This window comes from Hyla sarda, unplaced genomic scaffold, assembly GCF_029499605.1.
Source record: "Hyla sarda isolate aHylSar1 unplaced genomic scaffold, aHylSar1.hap1 scaffold_387, whole genome shotgun sequence".
NCBI classification, from domain to species: Eukaryota; Metazoa; Chordata; class Amphibia; order Anura; family Hylidae; genus Hyla; species Hyla sarda.
Window position 1 is genome coordinate 164792 of NW_026610406.1, and position 12730 is coordinate 177521.

At 46.1% G+C, this 12730-nt stretch overlaps 6 non-coding genes across 6 annotated transcripts; all 6 read left to right on the top strand.

Annotated features, from left to right (window-relative positions):
- The first annotated feature begins 249 nt into the window (after positions 1-249).
- LOC130332725 (U2 spliceosomal RNA) lies at positions 250-440 on the top strand. The gene has a single exon (XR_008875313.1). It is a non-coding gene; the product is annotated as a U2 spliceosomal RNA (small nuclear RNA).
- A 2091-nt stretch (positions 441-2531) lies between these two features.
- LOC130332677 (U2 spliceosomal RNA) lies at positions 2532-2722 on the top strand. The gene has a single exon (XR_008875269.1). It is a non-coding gene; the product is annotated as a U2 spliceosomal RNA (small nuclear RNA).
- Positions 2723-4805: 2083 nt separating this feature from the next.
- Positions 4806-4996, top strand: LOC130332678 (U2 spliceosomal RNA). Its single transcript, XR_008875270.1, has one exon. It is a non-coding gene; the product is annotated as a U2 spliceosomal RNA (small nuclear RNA).
- A 2088-nt stretch (positions 4997-7084) lies between these two features.
- LOC130332679 (U2 spliceosomal RNA) lies at positions 7085-7275 on the top strand. Its single transcript, XR_008875271.1, has one exon. It is a non-coding gene; the product is annotated as a U2 spliceosomal RNA (small nuclear RNA).
- A 2095-nt stretch (positions 7276-9370) lies between these two features.
- Positions 9371-9561, top strand: LOC130332680 (U2 spliceosomal RNA). Its single transcript, XR_008875272.1, has one exon. It is a non-coding gene; the product is annotated as a U2 spliceosomal RNA (small nuclear RNA).
- Positions 9562-11656: 2095 nt separating this feature from the next.
- LOC130332683 (U2 spliceosomal RNA) lies at positions 11657-11847 on the top strand. The gene has a single exon (XR_008875274.1). It is a non-coding gene; the product is annotated as a U2 spliceosomal RNA (small nuclear RNA).
- The last annotated feature ends 883 nt before the right edge of the window (positions 11848-12730 follow it).

Consider the following 12730-nt stretch of genomic DNA (forward strand, 5'->3'; position numbering starts at 1 on the left):
GAGGAGTAAGAAGGGTTCCTGGCAAATCCGGGTTATGGATTGCATTTAAAAAGGCCCCGTGGGAGTGCAATGGGCCCCTGTCTTGCTGCTTAGCAATAATGGTATGGGTTTAGGTTCTGCTGTGTGTACTGGTGGTTGACTGCCCCCCAGCCCAGAGTGTGCATGGAAAATTGTCTGGCAGCCTCCCTGACAGCAAGCAGTGATAGTGCCCATGAAGGGCACCTTGTTGGGCCCGCCCCTTTCACGGTTATTGCTTCTCGGCCTTTTGGCTAAGATCAAGTGTAGTATCTGTTCTTATCAGTTTAATATCTGATACGTCCCCTATCTGGGGACCATATATTAAATGGATTTTTGAGAACGGGGGCCGATTTCGAAGCTTGCTTCCGTCGCCCTATGCATTGACCCGATATGGCAGTATCTTCGGGTACAGTGCACCACCCCCTTACAGGGTTAAAAAGAAAGATTCCTACTTTCATTGCTACCTGCTTGCTGGCTAGCCAGCTAGCCAGCCCTGTGGGCCTTGCTGCTGCTGCAGCCAAAAAACAAAAGGTGGTGCTGCTGCTGCTTCTGCTGCTTCTGCTTCTGCTTGTGTCTGGCCGCTGTTGGAGCGTCCAGGCACAGGACTTCTGCTGCTGCTGACTAAATGGCCTCCTTAATTGGATCATTTGAGTAGCCAGCACACCTGTGCAGGTAGGGCATGACATGATAGGCAGCTGCCTTGATAGCGGGTGGGTGCTGAATGTTCCTAATTGACAAAATAAGATTAATGCTTATGAAGAAATATAAAATCTCATCCCTTCCCCAATATCGCGCCACACCCCTACCCCTTAATTCCCTGGTTGAACTTGATGGACATATGTCTTTTTTCGACCGTACTAACTATGTAACTATGTAACATAACATGGGGGGGGGGGGGGGGTCTCCTGGCTGTTCACACAGGTGTGTCATTGCTGTACATTGACCATGCATTGCTTCTGTGGTATTGCAAAGGCAAAGACAAATGCTTCCAGCCATCCATTGCACTAATGGATTGGTCATCAGCTGGCTGTCTATGTCCCGCATCAATATAGACCAAAGTACAGAGGGTTAGGCTATGCTATTGTGCACCTACCTGATGCATCAGAAGGTGCGAGGCCCTTGCTAAATTCTGTGCACAGACTTTGAGATCTATACTTTAGACTGTATCTAAACCTGCTCCAACATGGACTGACATTCTGGCCTACTTTCAGCCGATGCGACTTGTCTGTCGCTGAACAGTCGCTTTTTATGTATTCAGCACCTATGTATAATGTTGTAAAAATGCTCTAGAAGCTAAAGTCGCAGAAATGTCACACATATTTGGCCTGCAACTTTCTGTGCGACAAATTCAGACAGGAAAAATCAGTATAAATCCTTAGAAAATTATCCCCCAGTGTCTCCATCTGCTGGCGGTATTGAATAAGCATTGCTGCACTGATGGGGTATGCATTAGACGAAAAAAAAGAAGAAAAATAAGAATAATACGCCCAGAAAAGAGGCGAAAAGGAGAAAAACGTAAAAAAACGTGAAAAAAAAGTAAGAGGAAGAGAAGGGAAAAAAAGGTGGAAATGGGTTTAAAAGTGATTTCGGCGGAGAAATATATATATATATATATATATATATATATATATATATATATACGCGCACACACACACATATATATAAACGTATTCTCCGTTGAGATATTGCAGCCGCTGCTGTGTCCAGGCCCAGGAGCCTTAGCACTGTGCTGTGATGTCACTCAATACCACTGACATCACTAGGTGTAAACAACATCTCTCCTTTGCTGTGTATGTGACTATGGAGCTGTTTGGTGATGTCGTCTATTATGGCCTTCATAGAAGCAACAGGAGATTGTTGCATCCATCTAGAACCCTCAGAACTACAGTGCTATGATGTCACTCACTTCCACAGGCCTTGCAGAGTGTAAACAACAACAACCCAGCTTTGTTGTGTATGTAACCATAGGGATTTGTGATGTCACCTAGAACCTTCACAGCAGCGACAGCTTTATGAGGAGCATCAGCACTGCTCTGCCTGAGCAGAACCATCACCGCCATAGGTTGTCAAATAACCCGGATTTAACCCACACAGGTAAGTCCAATGGGGTGCAGGCATGTCCTCTATGCTTACAGCTTCCCGTGGGTGTTGGTTTGATACCGTTTGGGGACAGCCAAGGAGGCATCTGCAGGCAACAAAGGTAGGTGTGTGCTTGTGTGTGTGTTTCCTATGCAGATCCTAAGCCCAGTGTCACATGCAAGTAGGAGGAGTAAGAAGGGTTCCTGGCAAATCCGGGTTATGGATTGCATTTAAAAAGGCCCCGTGGGAGTGCAATGGGCCCCTGTCTTGCTGCTTAGCAATAATGGTATGGGTTTAGGTTCTGCTGTGTGTACTGGTGGTTGACTGCCCCCCAGCCCAGAGTGTGCATGGAAAATTGTCTGGCAGCCTCCCTGACAGCAAGCAGTGATAGTGCCCATGAAGGGCACCTTGTTGGGCCCGCCCCTTTCACGGTTATCGCTTCTCGGCCTTTTGGCTAAGATCAAGTGTAGTATCTGTTCTTATCAGTTTAATATCTGATACGTCCCCTATCTGGGGACCATATATTAAATGGATTTTTGAGAACGGGGGCCGATTTCGAAGCTTGCTTCCGTCGCCCTATGCATTGACCCGATATGGCAGTATCTTCGGGTACAGTGCACCACCCCCTTACAGGGTTAAAAAGAAAGATTCCTACTTTCATTGCTACCTGCTTGCTGGCTAGCCAGCTAGCCAGCCCTGTGGGCCTTGCTGCTGCTGCAGCCAAAAAACAAAAGGTGGTGCTGCTGCTGCTTCTGCTGCTTCTGCTTCTGCTTGTGTCTGGCCGCTGTTGGAGCGTCCAGGCACAGGACTTCTGCTGCTGCTGACTAAATGGCCTCCTTAATTGGATCATTTGAGTAGCCAGCACACCTGTGCAGGTAGGGCATGACATGATAGGCAGCTGCCTTGATAGCGGGTGGGTGCTGAATGTTCCTAATTGACAAAATAAGATTAATGCTTATGAAGAAATATAAAATCTCATCCCTTCCCCAATATCGCGCCACACCCCTACCCCTTAATTCCCTGGTTGAACTTGATGGACATATGTCTTTTTTCGACCGTACTAACTACTATGTAACATAACATGGGGGGGGGGGGGTCTCCTGGCTGTTCACACAGGTGTGTCATTGCTGTACATTGACCATGCATTGCTTCTGTGGTATTGCAAAGGCAAAGACAAATGCTTCCAGCCATCCATTGCACTAATGGATTGGTCATCAGCTGGCTGTCTATGTCCCGCATCAATATAGACCAAAGTACAGAGGGTTAGGCTATGCTATTGTGCACCTACCTGATGCATCAGAAGGTGCGAGGCCCTTGCTAAATTCTGTGCACAGACTTTGAGATCTATACTTTAGACTGTATCTAAACCTGCTCCAACATGGACTGACATTCTGGCCTACTTTCAGCCGATGCGACTTGTCTGTCGCTGAACAGTCGCTTTTTATGTATTCAGCACCTATGTATAATGTTGTAAAAATGCTCTAGAAGCTAAAGTCGCAGAAATGTCACACATATTTGGCCTGCAACTTTCTGTGCGACAAATTCAGACAGGAAAAATCAGTATAAATCCTTAGAAAATTATCCCCCAGTGTCTCCATCTGCTGGCGGTATTGAATAAGCATTGCTGCACTGATGGGGTATGCATTAGACGAAAAAAAAGAAGAAAAAGAAGAATAATACGCCCAGAAAAGAGGCGAAAAGGAGAAAAACGTAAAAAAACGTGAAAAAAAAGTAAGAGGAAGAGAAGGGAAAAAAAGGTGGAAATGGGTTTAAAAGTGATTTCGGCGGAGAATATATATATATATATATATATATATATATATATATATATATATACGCGCACACACACACATATATATAAACGTATTCTCCGTTGAGATATTGCAGCCGCTGCTGTGTCCAGGCCCAGGAGCCTTAGCACTGTGCTGTGATGTCACTCAATACCACTGACATCACTAGGTGTAAACAACATCTCTCCTTTGCTGTGTATGTGACTATGGAGCTGTTTGGTGATGTCGTCTATTATGGCCTTCATAGAAGCAACAGGAGATTGTTGCATCCATCTAGAACCCTCAGAACTACAGTGCTATGATGTCACTACTTCCACAGGCCTTGCAGAGTGTAAACAACAACAACCCAGCTTTGTTGTGTATGTAACCATAGGGATTTGTGATGTCACCTAGAACCTTCACAGCAGCGACAGCTTTATGAGGAGCATCAGCACTGCTCTGCCTGAGCAGAACCATCACCGCCATAGGTTGTCAAATAACCCGGATTTAACCCACACAGGTAAGTCCAATGGGGTGCAGGCATGTCCTCTATGCTTACAGCTTCCCGTGGGTGTTGGTTTGATACCGTTTGGGGACAGCCAAGGAGGCATCTGCAGGCAACAAAGGTAGGTGTGTGCTTGTGTGTGTGTTTCCTATGCAGATCCTAAGCCCAGTGTCACATGCAAGTAGGAGGAGTAAGAAGGGTTCCTGGCAAATCCGGGTTATGGATTGCATTTAAAAAGGCCCCGTGGGAGTGCAATGGGCCCCTGTCTTGCTGCTTAGCAATAATGGTATGGGTTTAGGTTCTGCTGTGTGTACTGGTGGTTGACTGCCCCCCAGCCCAGAGTGTGCATGGAAAATTGTCTGGCAGCCTCCCTGACAGCAAGCAGTGATAGTGCCCATGAAGGGCACCTTGTTGGGCCCGCCCCTTTCACGGTTATCGCTTCTCGGCCTTTTGGCTAAGATCAAGTGTAGTATCTGTTCTTATCAGTTTAATATCTGATACGTCCCCTATCTGGGGACCATATATTAAATGGATTTTTGAGAACGGGGGCCGATTTCGAAGCTTGCTTCCGTCGCCCTATGCATTGACCCGATATGGCAGTATCTTCGGGTACAGTGCACCACCCCCTTACAGGGTTAAAAAGAAAGATTCCTACTTTCATTGCTACCTGCTTGCTGGCTAGCCAGCTAGCCAGCCCTGTGGGCCTTGCTGCTGCTGCAGCCAAAAAACAAAAGGTGGTGCTGCTGCTGCTTCTGCTGCTTCTGCTTCTGCTTGTGTCTGGCCGCTGTTGGAGCGTCCAGGCACAGGACTTCTGCTGCTGCTGACTAAATGGCCTCCTTAATTGGATCATTTGAGTAGCCAGCACACCTGTGCAGGTAGGGCATGACATGATAGGCAGCTGCCTTGATAGCGGGTGGGTGCTGAATGTTCCTAATTGACAAAATAAGATTAATGCTTATGAAGAAATATAAAATCTCATCCCTTCCCCAATATCGCGCCACACCCCTACCCCTTAATTCCCTGGTTGAACTTGATGGACATATGTCTTTTTTCGACCGTACTAACTATGTAACTATGTAACATAACATGGGGGGGGGTCTCCTGGCTGTTCACACAGGTGTGTCATTGCTGTACATTGACCATGCATTGCTTCTGTGGTATTGCAAAGGCAAAGACAAATGCTTCCAGCCATCCATTGCACTAATGGATTGGTCATCAGCTGGCTGTCTATGTCCCGCATCAATATAGACCAAAGTACAGAGGGTTAGGCTATGCTATTGTGCATCTACCTGATGCATCAGAAGGTGCGAGGCCCTTGCTAAATTCTGTGCACAGACTTTGAGATCTATACTTTAGACTGTATCTAAACCTGCTCCAACATGGACTGACATTCTGGCCTACTTTCAGCCGATGCGACTTGTCTGTCGCTGAACAGTCGCTTTTTATGTATTCAGCACCTATGTATAATGTTGTAAAAATGCTCTAGAAGCTAAAGTCGCAGAAATGTCACACATATTTGGCCTGCAACTTTCTGTGCGACAAATTCAGACAGGAAAAATCAGTATAAATCCTTAGAAAATTATCCCCCAGTGTCTCCATCTGCTGGCGGTATTGATTAAGCATTGCTGCACTGATGGGGTATGCATTAGACGAAAAAAAAGAAGAAAAAGAAGAATAATACGCCCAGAAAAGAGGCGAAAAGGAGAAAAACGTAAAAAAACGTGAAAAAAAAGTAAGAGGAAGAGAAGGGAAAAAAAGGTGGAAATGGGTTTAAAAGTGATTTCGGCGGAGAAATATATATATATATATATATATATATATATATATATATATATATATACGCGCACACACACACATATATATAAACGTATTCTCCGTTGAGATATTGCAGCCGCTGCTGTGTCCAGGCCCAGGAGCCTTAGCACTGTGCTGTGATGTCACTCAATACCACTGACATCACTAGGTGTAAACAACATCTCTCCTTTGCTGTGTATGTGACTATGGAGCTGTTTGGTGATGTCGTCTATTATGGCCTTCATAGAAGCAACAGGAGATTGTTGCATCCATCTAGAACCCTCAGAACTACAGTGCTATGATGTCACTCACTTCCACAGGCCTTGCAGAGTGTAAACAACAACAACCCAGCTTTGTTGTGTATGTAACCATAGGGATTTGTGATGTCACCTAGAACCTTCACAGCAGCGACAGCTTTATGAGGAGCATCAGCACTGCTCTGCCTGAGCAGAACCATCACCGCCATAGGTTGTCAAATAACCCGGATTTAACCCACACAGGTAAGTCCAATGGGGTGCAGGCATGTCCTCTATGCTTACAGCTTCCCGTGGGTGTTGGTTTGATACCGTTTGGGGACAGCCAAGGAGGCATCTGCAGGCAACAAAGGTAGGTGTGTGCTTGTGTGTGTGTTTCCTATGCAGATCCTAAGCCCAGTGTCACATGCAAGTAGGAGGAGTAAGAAGGGTTCCTGGCAAATCCGGGTTATGGATTGCATTTAAAAAGGCCCCGTGGGAGTGCAATGGGCCCCTGTCTTGCTGCTTAGCAATAATGGTATGGGTTTAGGTTCTGCTGTGTGTACTGGTGGTTGACTGCCCCCCAGCCCAGAGTGTGCATGGAAAATTGTCTGGCAGCCTCCCTGACAGCAAGCAGTGATAGTGCCCATGAAGGGCACCTTGTTGGGCCCGCCCCTTTCACGGTTATCGCTTCTCGGCCTTTTGGCTAAGATCAAGTGTAGTATCTGTTCTTATCAGTTTAATATCTGATACGTCCCCTATCTGGGGACCATATATTAAATGGATTTTTGAGAACGGGGGCCGATTTCGAAGCTTGCTTCCGTCGCCCTATGCATTGACCCGATATGGCAGTATCTTCGGGTACAGTGCACCACCCCCTTACAGGGTTAAAAAGAAAGATTCCTACTTTCATTGCTACCTGCTTGCTGGCTAGCCAGCTAGCCAGCCCTGTGGGCCTTGCTGCTGCTGCAGCCAAAAAACAAAAGGTGGTGCTGCTGCTGCTTCTGCTGCTTCTGCTTCTGCTTGTGTCTGGCCGCTGTTGGAGCGTCCAGGCACAGGACTTCTGCTGCTGCTGACTAAATGGCCTCCTTAATTGGATCATTTGAGTAGCCAGCACACCTGTGCAGGTAGGGCATGACATGATAGGCAGCTGCCTTGATAGCGGGTGGGTGCTGAATGTTCCTAATTGACAAAATAAGATTAATGCTTATGAAGAAATATAAAATCTCATCCCTTCCCCAATATCGCGCCACACCCCTACCCCTTAATTCCCTGGTTGAACTTGATGGACATATGTCTTTTTTCGACCGTACTAACTATGTAACTATGTAACATAACATGGGGGGGGGGGTCTCCTGGCTGTTCACACAGGTGTGTCATTGCTGTACATTGACCATGCATTGCTTCTGTGGTATTGCAAAGGCAAAGACAAATGCTTCCAGCCATCCATTGCACTAATGGATTGGTCATCAGCTGGCTGTCTATGTCCCGCATCAATATAGACCAAAGTACAGAGGGTTAGGCTATGCTATTGTGCACCTACCTGATGCATCAGAAGGTGCGAGGCCCTTGCTAAATTCTGTGCACAGACTTTGAGATCTATACTTTAGACTGTATCTAAACCTGCTCCAACATGGACTGACATTTCTGGCCTACTTTCAGCCGATGCGACTTGTCTGTCGCTGAACAGTCGCTTTTTATGTATTCAGCACCTATGTATAATGTTGTAAAAATGCTCTAGAAGCTAAAGTCGCAGAAATGTCACACATATTTGGCCTGCAACTTTCTGTGCGACAAATTCAGACAGGAAAAATCAGTATAAATCCTTAGAAAATTATCCCCCAGTGTCTCCATCTGCTGGCGGTATTGAATAAGCATTGCTGCACTGATGGGGTATGCATTAGACGAAAAAAAAGAAGAAAAAGAAGAATAATACGCCCAGAAAAGAGGCGAAAAGGAGAAAAACGTAAAAAAACGTGAAAAAAAAGTAAGAGGAAGAGAAGGGAAAAAAAGGTGGAAATGGGTTTAAAAGTGATTTCGGCAGAGAAATATATATATATATATATATATATATATATATATATATATATATATATATACGCGCACACACACACATATATATAAACGTATTCTCCGTTGAGATATTGCAGCCGCTGCTGTGTCCAGGCCCAGGAGCCTTAGCACTGTGCTGTGATGTCACTCAATACCACTGACATCACTAGGTGTAAACAACATCTCTCCTTTGCTGTGTATGTGACTATGGAGCTGTTTGGTGATGTCGTCTATTATGGCCTTCATAGAAGCAACAGGAGATTGTTGCATCCATCTAGAACCCTCAGAACTACAGTGCTATGATGTCACTCACTTCCACAGGCCTTGCAGAGTGTAAACAACAACAACCCAGCTTTGTTGTGTATGTAACCATAGGGATTTGTGATGTCACCTAGAACCTTCACAGCAGCGACAGCTTTATGAGGAGCATCAGCACTGCTCTGCCTGAGCAGAACCATCACCGCCATAGGTTGTCAAATAACCCGGATTTAACCCACACAGGTAAGTCCAATGGGGTGCAGGCATGTCCTCTATGCTTACAGCTTCCCGTGGGTGTTGGTTTGATACCGTTTGGGGACAGCCAAGGAGGCATCTGCAGGCAACAAAGGTAGGTGTGTGCTTGTGTGTGTGTTTCCTATGCAGATCCTAAGCCCAGTGTCACATGCAAGTAGGAGGAGTAAGAAGGGTTCCTGGCAAATCCGGGTTATGGATTGCATTTAAAAAGGCCCCGTGGGAGTGCAATGGGCCCCTGTCTTGCTGCTTAGCAATAATGGTATGGGTTTAGGTTCTGCTGTGTGTACTGGTGGTTGACTGCCCCCCAGCCCAGAGTGTGCATGGAAAATTGTCTGGCAGCCTCCCTGACAGCAAGCAGTGATAGTGCCCATGAAGGGCACCTTGTTGGGCCCGCCCCTTTCACGGTTATCGCTTCTCGGCCTTTTGGCTAAGATCAAGTGTAGTATCTGTTCTTATCAGTTTAATATCTGATACGTCCCCTATCTGGGGACCATATATTAAATGGATTTTTGAGAACGGGGGCCGATTTCGAAGCTTGCTTCCGTCGCCCTATGCATTGACCCGATATGGCAGTATCTTCGGGTACAGTGCACCACCCCCTTACAGGGTTAAAAAGAAAGATTCCTACTTTCATTGCTACCTGCTTGCTGGCTAGCCAGCTAGCCAGCCCTGTGGGCCTTGCTGCTGCTGCAGCCAAAAAACAAAAGGTGGTGCTGCTGCTGCTTCTGCTGCTTCTGCTTGTGTCTGGCCGCTGTTGGAGCGTCCAGGCACAGGACTTCTGCTGCTGCTGACTAAATGGCCTCCTTAATTGGATCATTTGAGTAGCCAGCACACCTGTGCAGGTAGGGCATGACATGATAGGCAGCTGCCTTGATAGCGGGTGGGTGCTGAATGTTCCTAATTGACAAAATAAGATTAATGCTTATGAAGAAATATAAAATCTCATCCCTTCCCCAATATCGCGCCACACCCCTACCCCTTAATTCCCTGGTTGAACTTGATGGACATATGTCTTTTTTCGACCGTACTAACTATGTAACTATGTAACATAACATGGGGGGGGGGGGGGGGTCTCCTGGCTGTTCACACAGGTGTGTCATTGCTGTACATTGACCATGCATTGCTTCTGTGGTATTGCAAAGGCAAAGACAAATGCTTCCAGCCATCCATTGCACTAATGGATTGGTCATCAGCTGGCTGTCTATGTCCCGCATCAATATAGACCAAAGTACAGAGGGTTAGGCTATGCTATTGTGCACCTACCTGATGCATCAGAAGGTGCGAGGCCCTTGCTAAATTCTGTGCACAGACTTTGAGATCTATACTTTAGACTGTATCTAAACCTGCTCCAACATGGACTGACATTCTGGCCTACTTTCAGCCGATGCGACTTGTCTGTCGCTGAACAGTCGCTTTTTATGTATTCAGCACCTATGTATAATGTTGTAAAAATGCTCTAGAAGCTAAAGTCGCAGAAATGTCACACATATTTGGCCTGCAACTTTCTGTGCGACAAATTCAGACAGGAAAAATCAGTATAAATCCTTAGAAAATTATCCCCCAGTGTCTCCATCTGCTGGCGGTATTGAATAAGCATTGCTGCACTGATGGGGTATGCATTAGACGAAAAAAAAGAAGAAAAAGAAGAATAATACGCCCAGAAAAGAGGCGAAAAGGAGAAAAACGTAAAAAAACGTGAAAAAAAAGTAAGAGGAAGAGAAGGGAAAAAAAGGTGGAAATGGGTTTAAAAGTGATTTCGGCGGAGAAATATATATATATATATATATATATATATATATATATATATATATATATATATACGCGCACACACACACATATATATAAACGTATTCTCCGTTGAGATATTACAGCCGCTGCTGTGTCCAGGCCCAGGAGCCTTAGCACTGTGCTGTGATGTCACTCAATACCACTGACATCACTAGGTGTAAACAACATCTCTCCTTTGCTGTGTATGTGACTATGGAGCTGTTTGGTGATGTCGTCTATTATGGCCTTCATAGAAGCAACAGGAGATTGTTGCATCCATCTAGAACCCTCAGAACTACAGTGCTATGATGTCACTCACTTCCACAGGCCTTGCAGAGTGTAAACAACAACAACCCAGCTTTGTTGTGTATGTAACCATAGGGATTTGTGATGTCACCTAGAACCTTCACAGCAGCGACAGCTTTATGAGGAGCATCAGCACTGCTCTGCCTGAGCAGAACCATCACCGCCATAGGTTGTCAAATAACCCGGATTTAACCCACACAGGTAAGTCCAATGGGGTGCAGGCATGTCCTCTATGCTTACAGCTTCCCGTGGGTGTTGGTTTGATACCGTTTGGGGACAGCCAAGGAGGCATCTGCAGGCAACAAAGGTAGGTGTGTGCTTGTGTGTGTGTTTCCTATGCAGATCCTAAGCCCAGTGTCACATGCAAGTAGGAGGAGTAAGAAGGGTTCCTGGCAAATCCGGGTTATGGATTGCATTTAAAAAGGCCCCGTGGGAGTGCAATGGGCCCCTGTCTTGCTGCTTAGCAATAATGGTATGGGTTTAGGTTCTGCTGTGTGTACTGGTGGTTGACTGCCCCCCAGCCCAGAGTGTGCATGGAAAATTGTCTGGCAGCCTCCCTGACAGCAAGCAGTGATAGTGCCCATGAAGGGCACCTTGTTGGGCCCGCCCCTTTCACGGTTATCGCTTCTCGGCCTTTTGGCTAAGATCAAGTGTAGTATCTGTTCTTATCAGTTTAATATCTGATACGTCCCCTATCTGGGGACCATATATTAAATGGATTTTTGAGAACGGGGGCCGATTTCGAAGCTTGCTTCCGTCGCCCTATGCATTGACCCGATATGGCAGTATCTTCGGGTACAGTGCACCACCCCCTTACAGGGTTAAAAAGAAAGATTCCTACTTTCATTGCTACCTGCTTGCTGGCTAGCCAGCTAGCCAGCCCTGTGGGCCTTGCTGCTGCTGCAGCCAAAAAACAAAAGGTGGTGCTGCTGCTGCTTCTGCTGCTTCTGCTTCTGCTTGTGTCTGGCCGCTGTTGGAGCGTCCAGGCACAGGACTTCTGCTGCTGCTGACTAAATGGCCTCCTTAATTGGATCATTTGAGTAGCCAGCACACCTGTGCAGGTAGGGCATGACATGATAGGCAGCTGCCTTGATAGCGGGTGGGTGCTGAATGTTCCTAATTGACAAAATAAGATTAATGCTTATGAAGAAATATAAAATCTCATCCCTTCCCCAATATCGCGCCACACCCCTACCCCTTAATTCCCTGGTTGAACTTGATGGACATATGTCTTTTTTCGACCGTACTAACTATGTAACTATGTAACATAACATGGGGGGGGGGGGGGGGTCTCCTGGCTGTTCACACAGGTGTGTCATTGCTGTACATTGACCATGCATTGTTTCTGTGGTATTGCAAAGGCAAAGACAAATGCTTCCAGCCATCCATTGCACTAATGGATTGGTCATCAGCTGGCTGTCTATGTCCCGCATCAATATAGACCAAAGTACAGAGGGTTAGGCTATGCTATTGTGCACCTACCTGATGCATCAGAAGGTGCGAGGCCCTTGCTAAATTCTGTGCACAGACTTTGAGATCTATACTTTAGACTGTATCTAAACCTGCTCCAACATGGACTGACATTCTGGCCTACTTTCAGCCGATGCGACTTGTCTGTCGCTGAACAGTCGCTTTTTATGTATTCAGCACCTATGTATAATGTTGTAAAAATGCTCTAGAAGCTAAAGTCGCAG